General features: G+C 34.1%; 1 long non-coding RNA gene across 1 annotated transcript in view; it reads left to right on the top strand.

Annotated features, from left to right (window-relative positions):
- Nucleotides 1–18380: 18380 nt before the first annotated feature.
- Nucleotides 18381–22047, top strand: part of LOC123561799 (uncharacterized) — a 37866-nt gene continuing 34199 nt past the window's right edge. Inside the window, exon 1 of the long non-coding RNA XR_008372722.1 lies at nucleotides 18381–18808. This is a non-coding gene — a long non-coding RNA (uncharacterized LOC123561799). The remainder of the gene's footprint in view (nucleotides 18809–22047) is intronic.

The raw sequence follows: 22047 nt of genomic DNA, 5'->3' as shown, positions 1-22047 counted from the left end.
TAAATTTCTAAAATGAACTGGTCCATCATCCAATTTGGGCAATACCATTAATTATTCGAAGGAGTGTTCACTGATTTACAGACTGAATAGCGAACAGTGCAGACCATGATCAGCCTGCACGGACGTGCAGGTTGATCTTTGGTCGCAAAGGCAAAACCACTTGCCGCCATCAGGTTAAAGGTCAAGTTTTCACGTATGCATAAAGCAACTCTCATTCAGGTGGTGTAAGATACCTCAAGAAAAGTCAACTTCATAGCGCGAAATGCCAACCCCCCCCCCCCCCCCCCCCCCCCAAAAAAAAAACAACAACAACCACCCCCCCCCCCCCCCCGCCAAATATTTACTTATTTACTGTAATTAACGTGTAAGTTATTCAAACCATTTAATAAATTCAATATGAGAAATAAACGCATGTAAGATAAACCTGGTGATTTGATTTTCAAAACAAGTGACGTTTGAAGCACGGTAGGTTATATTTACCAATACATTACTGCTATGCACATAGTCTTTGTAAAAGTCTTTATCTGCTTGCATTCAGGATATTGACGATTCCTTTTAATCCTTTAAAAAAATCAGGTTGGAGGAGGCATAGTTGCCGCCTTGTCGATCAATCCATTTTTCTACCAGTCCGTCCAATCTTTACACTAAGTTCTAAGGGATCTGGTCCAAACTGATAAAAATGTACGACTATAAAGTGAACTTAATGGATATTGCCATGACAAGAATGTATCATGTAATGGCCCTTGTGAAAGTTTAGAAAATGTATGATACTACTGAAAGGCCTGTCAGGATAACTTCTCTTACAGATTTCAAGGAAACTGTCCCAACCTTTAAGAAATGTATCACTATGAAATTTGCATAAATTGACTGAATATACGCATCCAGTGTTTATGGTCTTTTAAAATGTTATCTTTTGCTATAGGAATAACTACGAGTAACATTTGTCAAAGGACTAACCACAAAAAAAACAACAAAAAAAAAAAAAAAAAAAAAAAAAAAAAAAAAAAAAAAACAGAAATGCGCCATTACAGTTTGCATATACATGCCCTACCGTAACTCCCAAATAAATGCGCATCTCCTAAATGATTTTGCTGGCTTATTGTCAGACATATTCTGTACTATACCCCAGTTTTAAACACCCCACACCCCTGAAAACGTCACCAATATACCAAATAATATCTTTAGTTATGTCATTTTCTTCAGTTCTTTAATTTGGTCCTAAATTACCGTATCCATTTGTAAAATACACACACTGCTACAGGTTCTTGTTTTATTACAGGTATCGGTGATGCCTTGAAAGAGATAATAATCGATTGGTCACCTTTATATGCTTAATTTACATAAAATGGTAATCACTGAATATAATTTTGATAAACGTAATATGCAGATTACGTAGTAATTAATCTATCTGTCTCTTTTTCTTTTTTCTTTGCATAGTTTCGTTCATAGCATAGATCTGAAGCTGGAAACTGAATAAAACTTAATATCATGATAGATGTTAAGCCTTACCCTACTAAATTCCCATAATGAAATTGTCCATCTTTCAGTACCATTATCTATTAAAAGGGGTGAATACCAAAAAGATACTGACTGAATGGCGAACAGTGCAGATCATGATCAGACTGCATGGATGTGCAGGCTGATCTTGGTCTGCACTGGTCGCAACCATAACATATCAGCGTTGGTTGCCAACTTAGGTTTTCCTTTCTTTGTTTTATGGTAATTCATTTCTTTCATATACATGTATTGGTCAGGAAGTATTCATGAAGCATGCACCAGTGTACAGTTACCAGACCTAGCCGGAGTATTATGTTTGATAATAATTATACATATTAAGCCGAATTCGAAAATAATGGAATTAGGCTAGAGCAGGTAGCAGAATGTTTCATGAAAATTAAAACACAATCTGCTCAAATATATTTCTGTTGTGATCATAACCTTTTCATTTTTCGGCTCATTATCATAAGAAATCGATAACATTGTGTCCCGGATACTAGTAGTTTGAATCACATTAAAGGTTATCCCCCTTTGAAATTAAATTATAGAACATTTGCCAATATTGAACTGAAAATATTATATGGAAAGTTGTCGTGCGTTGTGTGTGTTAATAAAATGTTCAAATGCTTATTTTAATGATTTATTTAAACTAAATGAATACATATAGGCGTCGTATTATGTCAGGTGATGTTCTTTATAAACGCGACATTTCGAGTAAAAATTTGCTCGAAATTTCAAGTTACTATGTCGAAATTGCAAGTTGATATCTCGAAATTTCGAATTGATAAAAACTTGCATTTTGCAGTTTACACAATCGAAGTTGAAAAAATAAGTTTATTATCTGGCAATTATAAGAATTATTCACGTGAATTTCTTTAGACAATTGAGACTTAGAATCTGAACTGTGTACAAATAGAGCTGTGAACAATCACATGTATAATTGTAGAAAAAGAGTTGATTCCAACGATATTGTGCAATTTTTACACTGTTAACAATGAAATTCAATTTATCTGAAGAATCGAATATATATTTTTGTTCAATTAAATCTGTAGACACTGATGCTTTGAACGTTCATATTTATGTCAACATTACTTGTCAGTCATTATTACTAATATGGAAACGACAGATCCGTTCAATAAGCAAAGCGGCATGATGACCCTATATCGCTCATATGGACAATGCGTAAATGAATTTTTAGCTTTTCAATGTTTGTATATGACTGCATATACATTAGGTTTATGGCACAAACATATTGTATAACTTAGCTTGAAAACAGAAAAGAAAAGGTCAATACCGTTGCAGATTGTCACTGAAAATGGGCCAGCGTAGGAGCCATCTGGTATAGTCGCGTAATGGCGGACAGGTTTTTGAACACTAATTTTACACTTGGCATGGCCACAGAGGTCTAAATTAAAGCTGGTTTCTGTTTAAATTTCATTGTGGATGTATTTTGACATGTTGGTAGAAATAATGGGAGAGAAGGTTGTATTTGGTGAAGTGAAGCTCAATTTTAGTATGAGTAGTACTTTCAGGTCAGAGCAGTGTGATTTTGATGTGATTTTACAGTACGCAAATGTGACAAGAAAAATCTCTCTTAGAAGATACATGACCCCTACTTTTCTATTCATTTTATATCAGTTTTATCATAACTTTTTAAAATGAGGTAAGTATTTGTTCTCTGAAATGGGTCTAGCTATGTTTGGTAGCTCTTTAGAAAATGTCAGTTTTATATAGAATATATAGGGACTAATATTTACTGGTGTATGACCAAATAGATAACACAGTTTTGTCTGAGGGTGAAGTCAGATTTTCCCAAGAAGGTTAACTACACTGCAAGCCAGTTCACTTATTTAAACACAGTACCTGTTATTTGAATGGTTCAATCTGCTGCTTCATTAAAACTGTAACGACATACAAGTATATGGACATCATGACTTTAATTTCCAATTGTCTTAAATTTGTGTCTTTCCACATTGTCCTGCATTTGTGTCTTTCACAATCATCTTCATTTGCGTCTTTCCAAATTGTGTATCATTTATGTTTTTTCCACAATAAATAACATTTGTATTTTTTCCATATTGCCTTACATTTGTGTCTTTTCAAATTGTGTATCATTTGTGTTTTTTCCACAATAAATAACATTTGTATTTTTTCCATATTGCCTTACATTTGTGTCTTTCCAAATTGTGTATCATTTGTGTTTTTTCCACAATAAATAACATTTGTATTTTTTCCATATTGCCTTACATTTGTGTCTTTCCAAATTGGCTATCATTTGTGTTTTTTTCCACAATAAATAACATTTGTATTTTTTCCATATTGCCTTACATTTGTGTCTTTCCAAATTGGCTATCATTTGTGTTTTTCCACAATAAATAACATTTGTATTTTTTCCATATTGCCTTACATTTGTGTCTTTCCAAATTGGCTATCATTTGTGTTTTTCCACAATAAATAACATTTGTATTTTTTCCATATTGCCTTACATTTGTGTCTTTCCAAATTGGCTATCATTTGTGTTTTTCCACAATAAATAACATTTGTATTTTTTCCATATTGCCTTACATTTGCGTCTTTCCAAATTGTGTATCATTTATGTTTTTCCACAATAAAAAACATTTGTATTTTTTCCATATTGCCTTACATTTGTGTCTTTCCAAATTGGCTATCATTTGTGTTTTTCCGGAACGAATAACATTTGTGTTTTTCCACAATGAATTAACATTTGTGATTTTCCATATTGTCTTACATTTATGTCTTTCTACATGGTCATACATTTGTGTCCTTCAAATTGTCTTACATTTATGTCTTCCTACATTGTGTTACATTTTTGTCTTTCAAATTGTCTTACATTTGTGTCTTTCTACATTGTTTTACAACGGTGTCTTTCCAGATTGTCTTACATCTGTGTCTTTCCACACTGTCTTACATTTGTGTCTTTCCAAATTGTCTACTATTTGTGTTTTTACACATTGAATTGCATGTCTTACATTTGTATCTTTCCACATTGCCTTACATTATTTTTTGACATTCTACATTGACATTTAATCATATTTTTCCACATTGTCCTACATTTGTGTCTTTCCAAATTGTCTACTATTTGTGTTTTTACACATTGAATTGCATGTCTTACCTTGGTGTCTTTCCACATTGTTTTGCATCTCTGTCTTTTATGATTGTCTTACATTTATGTCTTCCTACATTTTGTTACATTTTTGACTTTCAAATTGTCTTACATTTGTGTCTTTTTACATTGTTTTACAACTGTGTCTTTCCACATTGTCTTACATCTGTGTCTTTCCACAGTGTCGTACATTTGTGGCTTTCCAAATAGTCTACTAATTGTGGTTTTACACATTGTCTTACATCTGTGTCTATCCACATTGTTGTACATTTTTGACTTTCAACAGTCATTCAATTATATTTTTTCATGTTGTCTTACATTTGTGTCTTTCCAAATTGTCTACTATGCATATCTTACATTTGTGCCTTTCCTAATTGTCTTACATGTCTGTCTTTTAAGATTGTCTTCAATTTGTGTCTTTTACATTGTCTTACATGTTCGTCTTTCCATATTGTCTTACATCTGTGTCTTTCTACATTGTCTTACATTTGTGTTTTTCAAAATTGTCTACTATTTGTGTTTTTACATTTTGAATTACATTTGTGTTTTCCACATTGTCTTACATCTGTGTCTATCTACATGTTTGTACTTGTGACATTCCACATTGCCATTCAATTGTATTTTTCCACATTATCTTACATTTGTGTTTTTCCAGATTGTCTACTATTTGTGTTTTTACACATTGAATTGCATGTCTTACATTTGTATCTTTCCACATTGCCTTACATTTCTGTCTATAAAGATTGTCTTACATTTGTGTCTTTTACATTGTCTTACATGTCCGTCTTTCCTAGTGTCTTTTCTAATTGTCTATTTTTTGTGTTTTTACACATTGAATTGCATGTCTTACATTTGTATCTTTCCACATTGCCTTACATTTCTGTCTATAAAGATTGTCTTACATTTGTGTCTTTTACATTGTCTTACATGTCCGTCTTTCCTAGTGTCTTTTCTAATTGTCTATTTTTTGTGTTTTTAAACATTTTATTGCATGTCTTACATTTGTATCTTTCCACATTTTCTTACATGTCTGTCTTTTAAGATTGTCTTACATTTGTGTCTTTTACATTGTCTTACATATCCGTCTTTCCATATTGTCTTATATTTGTGTTTTTCCAAATTGTCTATCATTTGTGGTTTTCCACAATGAATAGTATTTGTGTCTTTCAAATTGTCTTACATTTGTGTCTTTCTACATTGTTTATATATGTGTATTTCAAAATTGTCTTATATTTGTATTTTCCACATTGTATACCATTTGTGTTTTTACACATTGTCTACCATTTGTGTCTTTCCACATTCTTTACCATTTGTGTTTATACACATTAAATTACATTTGTGTCTATCCATTTTGTCTTACATTTGTGTCTTTCCACATTGTCTTTCATTTGTGTCTTTCTAAAATGTTGTGCATTTGTGTCTTTCCGCATTGTTGTACATTTGTGTCTTTCCATATTGCCTTAAATTTGTTGTTTTCCACATTGTCTTACATTTTTGTCTTTCCATATTTGTCTTGTCTAACATTAGTGCTATTAAACATTGAACCATATTTGTGTCTTTCCACTTTGTGTAGCATTTATATTTTACACATTGAATTACATTTGTGTCTTTCCACATTGTGTTAAATCTGTGTCTTTTCACATTGCCTTACATTTGTGTCTTTTCACATTGCCTTACATCTGTATCTTTCCAAATTGTCTAACATTTCTGTTTTTCCACGCTGAATTACATTTGTTCTTTCTTCATTGTCTTACATTTGTGTCTTTCGACATTGTCTTACATTTTTGTCTTACCACATTGCCATACAATTATGAATTACATTTGGGTTTTTTTGTTGTTGTTTTTGTTACATTGAATTACATTTGTGTCTTTCTACATTGTCTTACATTTGTGTCTTTCCATATTTTCTTACTTACTAGTATGTGAATTCCATCTGAGTGTTTTCCCACATTGAATTACATTTGTGTACTACCATATTGTCTTACAACTGTGTCTTTTATACTGAATATGTTCAATTCGTGATTCGTTTGGTCAATTAAATATATAAAAAAGAAGCATGTAAGGTTTTTATTAACAAAGAAAAAAGATGATTGTCTACGGTTTTAAAATCAGGATATTGAACTTTTAACCAAAACAAAATAATTGGAACACCTTTGGCGCTCTGCATGTAAAGTAACCTCAGTTATTAAATAGAACGATTTTTGCAGGCCCATTATTGCTATATTGGAAACAGGTATGCACGCATGTCTCAACCATTTCCAATCTGGAAGTCAACAGCTTTTCAAATTATCATATGTATTCGTGACATTAATATATCCAACTGCAATAACAATTATAATTAGTTTTCTGCAAATTCAAACTTAAGAAAAATATTTAATTAAAATACGTTCGTGGATTGTCTGGATAGTTTAATAATATTTTATTGCAAGTATAACAATTACATGAGTGGTGCCCCATGTGGTTCTGGGACGATCTGTGTATGAAAAGAATTGGAACCACTGTCTTACCCTTGCATGCTCGTAAGAGGCGACTAATAGGGTCTTAACACTTGGTTTTGCTGTAACTCTGTGATTCCAGCAGGTATGCAAATTTTGATTCCATACCTCATGTTTTTATTTCGATGTAAATGAGATGTGAAACCAAAATTTGTAGTCCTGTTTGGCGCCATATAACCTATACTGTGTTGGTGCGCCGTAAAACCCAAATAAATAATAGATACATGAGTGATAACAATTCATATGTATACATATATATATATCTGGTAGCCCGGACATTTAAATTTATTTGGCAATGGCCATTTCGGTTTATTTACTATGTGCTTCTATATTAAAGTGGATGGATCGACTGATTAAATTATTAGAGGTTTCATAATTTTAGCCATATGCACATTGTTATAAATGTTGTTCTCTTAAATAGCAATTATCATTACTCCTTTTTCTCCTTTTAAAAGATAAAACCGGTACATGTATTTAAACTGAGAAATATTATCAGGAGTACTCCTGATAGTTATTGCAACATGGCAATATAAAGGAAACGCAAATCAATTTTTATAAACTTGCAATTTCCTTATAGCTGTATGAATTGTAATTTATCTCAAAATTTTTTAAAGTTGACATAATAATTCTGTCTGATTCTAAACATCTGTCTGGTTTAATAAACGGACTAGAACCGAGTATATAACGTCACTCAGATTCTTGGCACTGTGTATTCACTTATCCGAATTTATGTTTGTCCAAAATTCTGTATACTTTCTGATATTTTGCCAAATCATTGTCGATTTTTGCATGTTAAGCAAGTATTTAAATCGAAAAGCATAGACAATCAATGTAGGCACTAAACTGCCTCAAAATCTTTCTGATCGCTCGATAAATATTGAGGTCAGCGAAACCGAAAGTACACTTTGGCAGATGGCGCTAAAATGACGTAATTTTAAGACTGGTTTGCATATTGTTTCAAGGTAGCTTGGCGGGCACGCTCTGAAAAAATTTAGTAGCCCGGCAGAATTTTCTGGTAGCCCCCGGGCTCCGGACATGGGATTTCTGAAACCCTGTATATATAGTACAAATGGGTTGGGCTACAAGTTTTAACAACATTAGCGACAACCCTCCACCGCCCCCTCCCCCCCCCCCCCCCAAAAAAAAACAAAAAAAAAGAAGAAGGAAAAAATGCAAAACAATTTAACATTTATAATTATATATCTGTTTCGATACTTGTCATGCAATTATTGTATCTTGGCAATTACGGTAGATCTATTACAGTGTTGAAAATGTATAACTAAGTAATCACAAACAAAAATACATCAAAAATTAAAGTTTGGAAGTGAAAAAAAACACGAAAGATTGCCTGATAATGTCAAATGCCCCCTCAATACTGCCGAATCCCAGGATAAGTGTTTTTTGGAGACATAGATTAATCGTGACGATAACAATAATTTTGAAGTACTTTCGTACGGTAACACGTGTGTATTACGGGTATGCCTAAAGTGCGAAAAGGAATCCTTCCCACATAAGCATGACTGTCTGAAGGCCGTGCGGTTTGCGGTATTTTGTGATGTGAACATGTACGACAACAGCTAACATACAATGATCGTTAATCATCTTCAAGGAGGTCAATTAATAAAGACAATCCCGGCCTTCATAGACGCACGACACAGCTACGATCGTTTGACATATTTCGGACATCTGTAAAATGTCCACCTCAATTTCAGTTGACCAGAAATACTAGGGCGACATAAAATGTCCATATAAATGAAATGTGCTTCCGCTGCAGAGACAAGGTGTTTCATAAAAAATATTTCATTTTATATATTGTTAATTATTAATAGCGATGACCTCGACCATTTTCACACGCTTGTTAAGCACTGTTTCCTAGGTGAGCCGTGTTGCAATTTGAAATTGAACATTTGTTTAGTGACACCGCCATTTTTTTCTTACTTTATTGTTCTAAACTTGCGCTATAAATGTTAAAAAGGCAATACTTCCAGTCCTTTTAAGATGCAATTACCAGTGTAGATAGAGAGATATTTATATTCTTATTTATTATTTAGATATTTTGTTTCTATTTTACGATACTAGTACTGGTTTCCGCCATTTTGGTTTGTAATCTTTGTGTAGCACTGATCAGCTTGTGGCAATAAAATTATTTTATCTATTTCCTTTTCATTCCTTTTTGTTTTGGCTATCGTGTCCTTCGGGTATTCTACTAACCTTTGTACAGCTCTGGCGTACCTGAAGTGAACGTATTTGTTCTACATCACCAAAGCGCATTATTTACTGAAATTCTGCATTCCTACAGTATTGAACTTTCATTTACTATCCTTGTATTCAATTTCCTTTCCTTCGAGTATTTTAACAATCTAATAGTACCTTGCCTGTGGCAATTAAGAGTGAGGTACAATTCTGGTTTCCCTACTGCCAAAGTACATTTTTTTCATATGACGGCTGTTTTCGGAAATTGACGACATATACACTCATAAGCCAGTGCTGGTCATTTTCATTCTTGTAGAGACAAATAAACGTCATCTTTAGCTTGTTGCATGCACTTTCCATACGAGACCAGGGCTGCTGAAATGACAGCATACACTGATGAAAATCACCGCGTAAATTCTAGTGTCCTACAACGGCAGTTTTCGTAATTTATAACGTTATGTACGGCCAAGCTGATTCATCCAAATTAATGAGCTTCAAAAAAGGAAAATATTGAAATGCAGTATGGCTTCAAGCAAAACTTCTTTCATCTGAAATGCAAACGTTTGTTTTAAGTGTAATAATTTTGATATGGATATTTGGAACATTCTTTGTAAGCTTTCTACATTTGGTAATAATAACGTGGTCAAAATCAGTGTTTTATACTGGCCAAAATGTATAATCTATATGGCGGTTAGTTTCGAAACATTATTGTACACAAAGGTCTTTTGGAAGCACAGAACGCGTCCAGGCAATATGATAGTAGACTTAGTTTGATTGATTCTGTCCATGAGAGGTAACGAAATGTGCAACACCTTTCACGTCCCCTAGAACCGGCTTAAGCGATTTCTACTACAGTAAAAATGAATGCTCTGCATGAACCAAAGCATCAGAAAATATAACAACACTGAGTCCAAGTAGAGGTAGACTTTTTACAGTCAGCACAAGGTGTTTAAAGAGTTAATAAAATCTTTAGACCTTCTCATTCGCGTACAGACTAACAAATACGCTGTAAGTACAGGCTCTCTCCGTAATAACGATGTCCCGTACCGCCAGAAAATGTATTGTGCAAATGAATATCATTTTTGGATTTACAGCAATGTTTGTGTATAATTATAAACCTGTGCTAAGCATTCTCATTCAGGTAGAATACAAACTTTAAGTTCGAACTGAACTATGAACTTTGAAAAAAGGCTGTGCAGCACATTAATTCTAGTGTCCAAAAACAAAAACGGATGGCCGTTTCATCCGCATACACTTAATGAATCTCTGATGTAACACTTGATATTTGAGCCGTGCCATGAGAAAACCAACATAGTGGGTTTGCGACCAGCATGGATCCAGAACAGCCTGCGCATCCGCGCAGTCTGGTCAGGCTCCATGCTGTTCGCTTTTAAAGCCTATTGGAATTGAAGAAACTGTTAGCGAACAGCATGGATCCTGACCAGACTGCGCGGATGCGCAGGCTGGTCTGGATCCATGCTGGTCGCAAACCCACTGTGTTGGTTTTCTCATGGCGCGGCTCATTTAGTCATTTGCTTTACAGTTTTTGAAAATGCTGTCGTAATATCACACTAAAATTTCATTGATATGAAATAATGTAATTCAGTAATGAACCCTACAAATACCGTAACTTACTTCAGTTACGAACTATCTAAACGTATTTATGGGTAATTCTTTACAAAGTGTTATTTTTGAAAATTAATCTATTTTTGTTGTAAAATCTTGTTACGTATTGCCTAAAACTTTTGCTACATAAGCAAACATACCATTCACGTCTACAGCGTATATATAATCATTTTATGATAGTTCTCTTTGGGAGGTAGTCATAAAGAAAGTGTTTTTGACAAATATGAATAACAATTAATTATCATAAATAAGAAAAAAGTGGACATATTAACATACTCTCCCAGTTTTCAAGGTAAGCGAGAAAGTGATATCCGTGATAATATCGTGGGAAAAAAGGAAACATCTGTACAAAAGTGTCTTCCATGGCCGAGCGGAAAAGGCCGCGGACTTTAAAGTTTAAACCGCTTGTCCCTCACTTCTTTGGATTTGAAACCCCTCTTTTCTACTGGCTTACGAAAGCTAGATGATTCTACCCTAGTACCGTCCCGTACCGTCCCGTACATCGGAGTACTTATCATATGATTAGGGTTTTCCTCCACCTTAAAAGGTCGAAGTCGCCATATTACCAAACTTAAATTTAAGTTGCCTTTTTGATTAAGGAGAATATAGCCAAAACACAAAAATATTTGGTAAGCAAACAACATCTTTACCAACAAACATGTTCTACCGTATTGTCCCGTACGACTGTATACTTAAAATATTCTTAAAAAAAGTTGTCTCCCTTTAAATATTAACGCCATTTGTAAAGAAACAAAATAAGCAACTTCTGAAAATTACGTTCCACCTAGTTATGTGAAATTCCAGCTCTCCGACAATTTTTAGAAAATTGTGAGTTTCTAAAGGCATTGAAATGTCCGAAAGTGTGGCCCCTTTATGGAATTCAATGTATATATCAGTAAACATACAACTGTTTTGTAGAGTAATACACATATGCCATGTCAAACGTTGCTGAATTATATTCATATTCTAAAATTTGCCATTGTTATTGTATATGTCGTTATTCTTATTGTATGTTCGATACATGGTTAAATAAAGAGCACTATAACAGTGAATTTTTTCCAGCTGATCTTGGCTACACAGTTTTTCGCCGTGACAGACTAAAGGTAAGGGCGGTGGAGTGTTATTCTTGTCAAGAACAGTCTTTTAACGTGTGAACAACCAAAACTTAACACTGATTGTGAAATAATTTTGATCAAAATTGAAATTACATGTAACTCTTTATTGCATCCTATTACAAGCCACAGGAACTCGACATGATTTGAAAAGTCCCTTGATCTTGCACGTAACTTAAAAGGCACGAAGTTAATTCTTTGTAATTTTAACCTCCCAGAATTAAATTGGGACTCAGACCACACACCTACCTTTAAAGCCGGCTCAAACACAGGTCCTGTCTATGACAAATTCCTAGACATCATTGATGATCATAACCTTGTCCAAATGGTCAAAGAAAATACACGAAATGACAATATTCTTGAATTATTTCTCATTTCAAACCATACCTTGGTTAATAAAGTCAAGATCTTACCTGGCATATCAGACCATGAAATCATTTCCACAGAAATATGTTCCTGGCCTACTATACTCAAACAAAAGCCCCGTATTTGCACATTGTATAAAAAAGCCAACTGGACTGAATTAAAAAAAAACCATTAAAATCTCTACATCAGAAATACTACAGAAAGCCGAATCTCTCTGTTGAAGACCTTTGGGCCCAGTTCAAACACACACATGAAGAAAATCAAAATACATACCTACTAAAACAATTAAAGCAAAACCATCTCTGATTGGATAACTAAATCCATTAAGAAACTAATCCACAAAAGAGACCAGCTCTACAAAAATATCAAAGACCAAACACTTATAAAAACAAGTCAGATCGTGAACAATGGGTAAAATTTAAGAAACTAAAATCTCAGACAAAGGCTAAAATCAAACAATCATATGATTCTTATTTAGAAAACATTCTGAATCGTGCAGGTGATGATTGAACTGACACACAAAATCAAGTCTGTACCAAAAAGCTCTATACCCTAATAAACTTCAAAACAAGATTCACAAAAGGTATCCCCACTAAAAGATCAACACTCAGGCTCTCTTAAAAGTAACAACATTGAAAAACATTGAAAAGGCAAATATTCTTAACAATTTCAGTCAGTTTTTCCCAAGTTTCACCACTTTCACTTAAACAGACATGTATACAAAAACTGAGGCTCCTGGACCCTAGAAATTACTGTAAATGCCCCCAAATGAGTGACATCATCATTAGTAAAGTCTGTGTATTAAAGCTTGTCAACCCCAATGCCAACAAAGCTAATTGTCCTGAAGGAGCTGAGAGAGGAGGTTGCTGACATCATCACTGTTCTCTTTCAAAAGTCCCTGACCACCGGCAATATTCCCTATGACTGGACCAGTGCAAATGTCTGCCCTGTTTACAAAAAGGAGATACCAGTGATCCGGCAAACTATCGCCCAATTTCCCTTACATGCATCCTTGAACACATAGTTGCCTCTCAACTCTCTTTTCACTTTATAACCCACAACATACTTTATGATCTTCAACATGGCTTCAGAGAAAGACGATCATGCGAAACGCAGCTCATTGAATTAACTGATTACCCTGTGAATAACCCCTCTTCAGGTAAACAAACAGATCTTATACTCCTTAATTTTTCTAAAGCTTTTGATAAAGTAAACCATCTCAAACTCTTATACACTCTTCAAAAACATGGTGTTTGTCCTCAAATCCTAAACTGGATTCGATCTTTTCTCATTGGCCGTAGACAGACAGTAGCTGCGGATGGTGACTGTTCTTCCGAAGTGCCTGATACCTCTGGGGTTCTCCAGGGGTCAGTCCTAGGCCCCCTTTGTTTTCTTCTTTGCATCAACCTGCTATCTTCCTCTGTGTTAAAATCTCAGGTCAGATTATTTGCTGATGACACTGCTGTGTACCTTACCATCAACTCCTCCTCAGACCATCCAACACTCCAACATGATCTAAACAACATGGTGCTCTTGGATAAGCAGTGGGACATGGAGTTCAATCCTTCAAAGTGCCAAGTTATTCATATAACCAGAAACAAAACCGTGATTAAACACCAATATCTGCTCCATGTCCAAATTCTAGAATCTGTTTCTAATGCTAAATATCTCGGACTGGATCTATCCGCTGACCTTAAGTTCAACACACACATATCTGGCATGCAGGAAGACCTAGGCAGGCGTTCCCTTGAACATCGCAGACTAGACTGCCGGCTCATCATGTTTTACAAAATATACCATAACCTAGTTGCAGTTAATCTCCCGCCATATATCCAAGTCCCTCATAGGTTAACAAGACACATGCACCCTCTATCTCTTCGACAAATACAGGTTTTCTCTGATTATCGCAAGTACTCCTTTCCTCACAGCATTGTACTTTGGAACAAACTCCCAAGTCACATTGCCACCCTGCCCGACCTTGATCAGTTCAAGCGGGCGGTTGTAAAGATGCATTATTAGTCTGGCTCTTTGTGTTTTTACTTTTTATCTTCATTTTTTTCTCACTATTTACATTTAATCATGACTAGAACACTTTTCCAGTCTCACTTATCCTGACAGGTTCTCTCTCTCTCTCTCTCTCTCTCTCTCTCTCTCTCTCTCTCTCTTTCTCTCTCTCTCTCTCACCTATTTACTAACAATCCGATGTGCACTTATTTCCTGCCTATAATACTCGCGAGAGGGATTGGCAGTATCCAGAGATAGATATTCTTATGGTAAAAGTCATTATTGTTATTCTATATTTCGTTATTGTTATTGTATCTTTGATATTGTTATAAGTCTCTTTATGAATAACTGTCGTTCTGTAAATTTAACAGATTCAGTTGCGGATGAGGACTGATCAGCAAATTTGTCTATAAATAAATTATTGTAGCAATCATTACCAAGCCTCGAAATGGTCCTCATTTAACCATCATAATCATTATCATCATCATCATCATCATCATCATTTACAACAACATTGCAACGATTGGATTGGCATCCGTGGCCGAGTGTTTAAGGTCACTGGCTTCGAATCTTTTGCCGCCCACCTAGATAGTTGTGCCGAAGTGCCGGCTTGTGATGAAATAATGCCTGAAGGGGCACCTGGGACCTAACTCCACCAACAAAAGCTTGAAAAGTCGCAATATAACCTTTTAGTTGTATCGATGTGACTCCACAAGCACAGCAAAACAAACATGCAATGTACGGACAGACCAACGAACGAATAAAGTGGCAACCCATTTAAAAAAAAAAAACTCAAAGTTGCACATTCCTTGACTTTTTTAGTGATGAATATTATTGTTGAAACCGTTTTGTTGTTGGGGTCAACTTATGTACATGTAATTAACTACGGAGTTTCACTATTTGTAACGTCTGTCGAACTGCGTTGCTATCAAATAAAGGCGTAGGCGAGCATCGATGACACTGTGAATTGGTGTAGATGCGAGCACAGGTAGGCGAGCATCGATGACACTGTGAATTGGTGTAGATGCGAGCACAGGTAGGCGAGCATCGATGACACTGTGAATTGGTGTAGATGCGAGCACAGATGCGCTGCAATACTCATCCTTATATGTTATAAATATGTTGTAAATACCTTAAAGTGGTATATATTGTTAGAAATTCATAAATATATATGTCTGAAAACTATTTAAGTGGTATTTATTTGTTTTATTCATACTGCCATCATATATACGTTATCGTTATACAGATATAACATACAGAAAACCTATACAGCATATGCCATGTACGATCATATCATTATCTTGTATGTGTTTTTTTTTCTGTTCATTAACCAAAGGCAAGCTGTTGTTTGTCGATACTTCTTAATGCAATGCTGTTTTGTTGTTGTTGTTTTTGTTGTTGTTATAATACCTCAGTTCATATTGACTTCAAACTTCCAAACATTCTTTCCTCGGTGTAACAGAATAATGTCAGTGATAATTTGACAAAGCCAATGCCCATGTAATTATTCAGTCTAAATATGAGCCGTGCCATGGGAAAACCAACATAGTGGGTGTGCGACCAGCATGGATCCAGACCAGCCTGCGCATCTGCGCAGTCTGGTCAGGATCCATACTGTTCGCTAACAGTTTCTCCAATTCCAATATGCTTTAAAAGCGAACAGCATGGAGCCTGACCAGACTGCGCGGATGCGCAGGCTGGTCTGGATCCATGCTGGTCGCACACCCACTATGTTGGTTTTCCCATGGCACGGCTCATATGTGTTATTGTGAGGATGTTGTCACTTACTTGCAGAGAGTGAGTAAGTGGTTGTCGGAATCCAGAATATCGTAGAGGTGTTCAGCTTTACATACTAGTAATTAAAACACTTAGAATTGAAAATGACGCTGAATCTTGGCAATACCTTTTTGGTCTTTTTTGCAATAAAGCATTTACATACCTAAAATGTTTCGAAGACATTTAGTGAAAGTGCATGAGTTTCACTCTACATAATTCGGTTATGATTATGTTCCAGAGTTTAGAACTGTTTGCAATAATACGCAGTAATTGGTACTTTGCTAAGCAAAATTCGAGAAACCCGTTCAAACCAGTTCTTAACGTCATGTTTTGACAATTCAAGAGCTTGTGTTTCCGGAATATAGGAGGGTTTCCTTTCTGAGACAAAATCTCATAAATCTCCCGAACTGAAAATGGAATAATTACAAATTGTAAGTTGGTTATAAATGACCGCGGTGGCAAGAGGCAATTCATTCCATTTGAGCGAGATAAAGATGTGAAGCTCGGAGCAACATTCCAAAAATGAGAAATTCATTTTGTCTCGGTGGTCTTTAATAACAGAATATAGGTTAAGTCTCTTCCAGAAATACGCGACACCGTCTGAGGCCGAAAGAATTTAACATTATTTTCTCAACACCGGAAGTGAGAAAAAAGTCTATAAATAATACTGTTATAATTATATAAAAGTATTGAAAGTATAATACCATAACTCTAAAGATATCTGAATGTTGTAAAGAAAGTTCGTTCTGGACAAGCCGTGTATCATTTAGTGAGATGCAAGAGAAAATTTAGAAAAAGTTATAAGCTATTCACAAAAACGCTGTATTATGATCAGAACAGACAGAACAGAATTATGATTATGTTATTGGTGGAAATGCTGTACAAATTCAGCTAAAAGTGTAACAGTCTGCCAACACTTGTCCTGTTTTGGCTTTGTAGAAAGTGACTAATTTCACTACATTTCGCGTTAGTATAGATTACTTGAAGGCTTCACGATACAAATGTATTTATTTACAGTATTTCATAGCTGGGTTTGCATTAGGCATACAGTCATTATAAGTCTGACATTAACTTTTATTGATGCAACTAATTGATAAAATAATACTTTTTATTTTCAAATGTTGACCGGTTCTGAATTTAATGTATAAGAATAAATTGAATTTTCTCCGAGAAAAATTCTTCTGAGATTAACCAAATTTCTATATCAGCAATATGTCAACAAAGCATCATTTAACATGACTGAAAGACTGAATAACTATATTACTTTCAATGTTTATACTACCCTGGTGGACTTTTTTACATTAGGAACGAACTCTCCTTAAATCAATACATATTTTGAATGCATGTGAAAAGACGAAAATCACCCAAATTTAGGGTTGTACTAAACATTAGGAAAGTTCTTTACAACAGAAAAGGTAGCAACTGGAAGCAAATCCAGAAACACTGGATCGTACGTTGAACTGGTACTTTGCAAAAGTCCTTTCCAGCCAGTTAAACAAAAGTTCAAGAAACTGTTTTACATCGAGTATTAAGATTGCTTTAGTGTTTGATAACTTTGACTATTTAAAACGACTGAAATAATGTAGAAAAGGTACAATACAGTAATGAGCCGTGCCATGGGAAAACCAACGTAGTGGGTTTGCGACCAGCATGGATCCAGACCAGCCTGCGCATCCGCGCAGTCTGGTCAGGATCCATGCTGTTCGCTAATAGTTTCTCCAATTCCGATAGGCTTTAAAAGCGAACAGCATGGATCCTGACCAGACTGCGCGGATGCGCAGGCTGGTCTGGATCCATGCTGGTCGCAAACCCACTATGTTGCTTTTCCCATGGCACGACTCAGTTGAAACTCGGCTATCTCGAATTCAAAGAGATCGAGCGTTTTACTTCGAGATAACCGAAATTCGATAATTTGGGACCCGGCTTGAAAATGTCTTCGAGATAGCCGGAATTTTGAGATAAGCGAGTTTAAGATATCGAGTTTCAACTGTATTCATCTTCTGGAGTGAATTGCTTCAATTTAAGTCTTTTGTTAAACTTTCGTAGAAACGGCATTTAAAATGTTGATTTGTCGTACCATTTTGAAACTTCGCACATGTTCTTCAAAGTACATATCGCTTAATCACGACTTCATTTCATTTGTTAAATTACAATTATGCACAAATCAACTGACATTCTTTTAGTTTAACAAGGCATGTGTTTTACGTGCTTGTAACTTAGCATTTTAGCGAAGAAAAAACATGCACTTACTGAATTATTTTCATTTGGCTCATATATAGCATGTTCAATTTGCCAAAGTTTCATGGAAATGCAAATAAACTTCCACGATGGAATTTAATTTTAAGTGCTGTATTTTTAAGTCTTTATGAAAGTAAAAAAATAATTAAGTTTTTTTGGTAATTTTTCAAAAATAAAGTATATGACTTTCGGGATAAACACTGGTGAAATACACTTCTGATACAGTGGTATGTAATTGACAGTTAAGAAAATTATATATTTACATTTATACAAATAGAGAATTTAAGAACGTGGCAAAGGAACCAACATATTTATATTGTGTTACTCATCCAGGATCAGTAAAGGAAGAGCTGCAAAGGAATGACATTTTTTCAAAGGTAAGAAAATGACATTTGAACATGTATTTTTTGAGAAAGAATTATTGTGTCACATTTTCAAGTCGTCGAGTATGTACACAGATATTTTGAGTATGGCAAACATGTTAAACTTAACTTAAAATCAGCCGGAAACTACTGGCATTATAAAAATTTTATGCTTGGCCTTAATATGTAATCCTCTGTACAGATAAAGTGACTTCTCAGTCACTATTAACATAACCGTGTTTTTAAAAATGAACTAAAACAGACAAATAAAAAAGTGAAATAAAACAATTATCTTTTCCGTTTTGCACATCAAATACAAAAAAAGGAGAAAACTATTGTTTTTTGTGTGTGCGGTTGTTTGCCGTTGCTTAGTAACGGATAAAAATGAGTGTATTCCCGCACGCGACAGAAAACATTAATTTTCGCTATCTAGATAAATGGTTTCTTTCACATTGGACATGGCATCCCGCAAGATGTCCACTGGTGAAGTAATAACATTTTCTTTTCGAATTAGAAATGAAGTAAACGAAATGCGCATTCAGACAACCTGAATAATGAATGTTATGTCGATTTTTCGGTTAAAAAACGTGGAGGTTACAAACTAAGTATCACGTCCTTACATGGGGATTCTATCGATATTTGGTTCAACATTTTTGATGTTATAAAATTACATTTTGGATCTTCAGTCTTTTTTCTGTTTTTTTTTTTCTTTCTTTTTTATTTTGGCTTGCAAATATCTAAATGTTCTTGGAACGAACTGCATATTTTTCTGCTATACAATCCAGAAACATACGTCATGTAAAATTATATCTTCAAACACAGGAGCATTGTATTGACCCAAATTAGATTATTTGGGTTTCTTTTTTTTTCTTGTTCACTTACGTTTTTGTTTTTTGCTTCAGTCTCCACTTGACATAGAATGATTGGACTCATGTAGTTTCGAATTGTTTAGTATTACCAATATACTAGCAATCAAAATATGAAATACATTAATTACTATCTTTCAAGACAGACATTACACAAACTTTAACAAAAATGGAAGGATATTTGAGCCGTGCCATGAGAAAACCAACATAGTGGGTTTGCGACCAGCATGGATCCAGACCAGCCTGCGCATCCGCGCAGTCTGGTCAGGATCCATGCTGTTCGCTTTCAAATCCTATTGGAATTAGAAAAACTGTTTTCGACAGCATTGGATCTACCCAGACTGAGCGGATCGAGTGGTTGTATTCCATGTCGCAATCAATATCTTAACTATTTGGAATTACACAATTACGGCTAGATTTCTTCTACTACATACAATAATGGTAACCAGCGCGTTTTCTCTCAATATCATAAATATAAATATATGAATTAATTTCCTAACAGTATTGGCAATGAACTCATTAAAAAGGAACAACTTAAATCTAGCGGTTAATTGATCAAAATGCTACCTTTCTTTTAACCAGGTAAAGTTCTTGAAACAAATTTCAGAAATGAACACAAAATAATATTTTAAAAGCCAAAGTGGTTTTAGTATTTGTTTGTCTGAGTTTTTTTTTAGAAAGATATTTAGAAAGATATTTTATTGACGCTTTATATATAAACGGAAAAGAAAAATTAAGGAGTTTTTGTATTGTTTCTTTGTAAGATAAAAATATCTTTCATCAAGTGAACACCGGTTGCAAAATTTGCTATGAGTAAAAACTTAAGATCTGGTGTTCAAAAGTGAAAGCTATCGTGATAACATTTTACCGATTTTGACCTTCGCAATACCATATTTCTCTCTTATATATCAATAGTTCATTAAAAACTTGTAATAAAAAATAATAAAGAAGTTTACAAAAAAAAATCAATTGAAATTCGTTACCTTTTAATATTCATACAATGAATATTACAGTATCTGGGGATTCTGTTAAAGCATTTTATCGAAACTTTTGTCAAGCACGGGTATGTAAACGAAATTATTTTAAAGATTTTGTCGTTAGGAAATATGTTGCCACATTTATACTTGTGCGATGTGCCCAACTTTCATGTTTTTTTAACTATAGAGGCTAACTTATTTCAATACAGCGGCAAATAAAATTCATTACATAAATAGGAAATTGATATAACAAAAACACATTAATTTTGTCATTTCTTGTCGAAAATTAATTTAAAATAGTTCAAATAAATCATCTAAACATGAAGTAATGTGAGAACTTCGTTTAGAAATTAATGCTTCATGCACAATAAATCATGGGAATCGAGCTACTGTTTATTTGATATCTTCCGTAACATATTGTTTTTGTGAAATTAATTCTTACTTGTATAAAAACAGTCATATAACGTTTTTATGCAAGGACGCATCATAATTATATAGATTTCCTTGGCAATGGTTGATGGAACGTTTTGATTTTTGGGGAAACATTTGAATTCTTCTCACTGGATTATTTTTTTGATAGAAAGATAATCTTGGGAAACTTTTAAGTCGAGAGGATACTAGTATCTTTCGGAAGTAGATTTTTAAGTCACGGCGTATTTTCTACATTACTAAAAACGTCTTAGTCATACCATTGTTATGTTGCATTTTACGATTAGAAATAATGAAGATTCTATGCAGTTCAAATAATAAAAAATCAGAATTGCATTTTTCTGAGTATCTTATTTGCGGACAATGGCGGAATTTTCTACAGGGAATACATTTTAAGTAATATTCAAAATAAGTTTAACATAACAAATTTAAAAATGATACACATTGAATTCTTTAAAAAATGTTGTTGATTTTTTTTTATTTGCTGAATGATTCCCTAAGAATTTTTAGTAAAAGTATATTTTTTTCTGTAGAAATGCACGAAAATTCCTGGTATGAAATATATGATTATAACAGTATTTCTATTACCAACAGTGATAGAAGCCAAGACCTCAATTAAATTGATAATAAGTGAAGAATAACGACTAGGGGTGTAAGAATATTTATTAGCGGGAAACAGGTCTTCAAAAATGTCAGTAAATATTAAAATTGTCACCCATACTGAAACATGTATTAAAATAAGAAATGCTATTTTTCAGTATTTATTTTGCCCTTCGCAGTTTAGTTTATTTTATTTCAGTTTATTTCAAAATAAAACTGCTACATATTTTTTTTATAATATTACTGGATTCATGAATACTAAAATGTTTTTTAAAACACAATGCACATCAGCAAAGTATAATACCTAAATGAAATAAGAAAGGATACTCATTCGAAAGAAATACATGATTTTATGTGAAATATTTTAGATCGAATTGGTTCA

This window comes from Mercenaria mercenaria, chromosome 10 (genome assembly GCF_021730395.1).
Source record: "Mercenaria mercenaria strain notata chromosome 10, MADL_Memer_1, whole genome shotgun sequence".
In the NCBI taxonomy this organism is placed as follows: Eukaryota; Metazoa; Mollusca; class Bivalvia; order Venerida; family Veneridae; genus Mercenaria; species Mercenaria mercenaria.
Note: the sequence above shows the minus strand (reverse complement) of the source record. Positions and strands in the feature narration are given on the sequence as shown.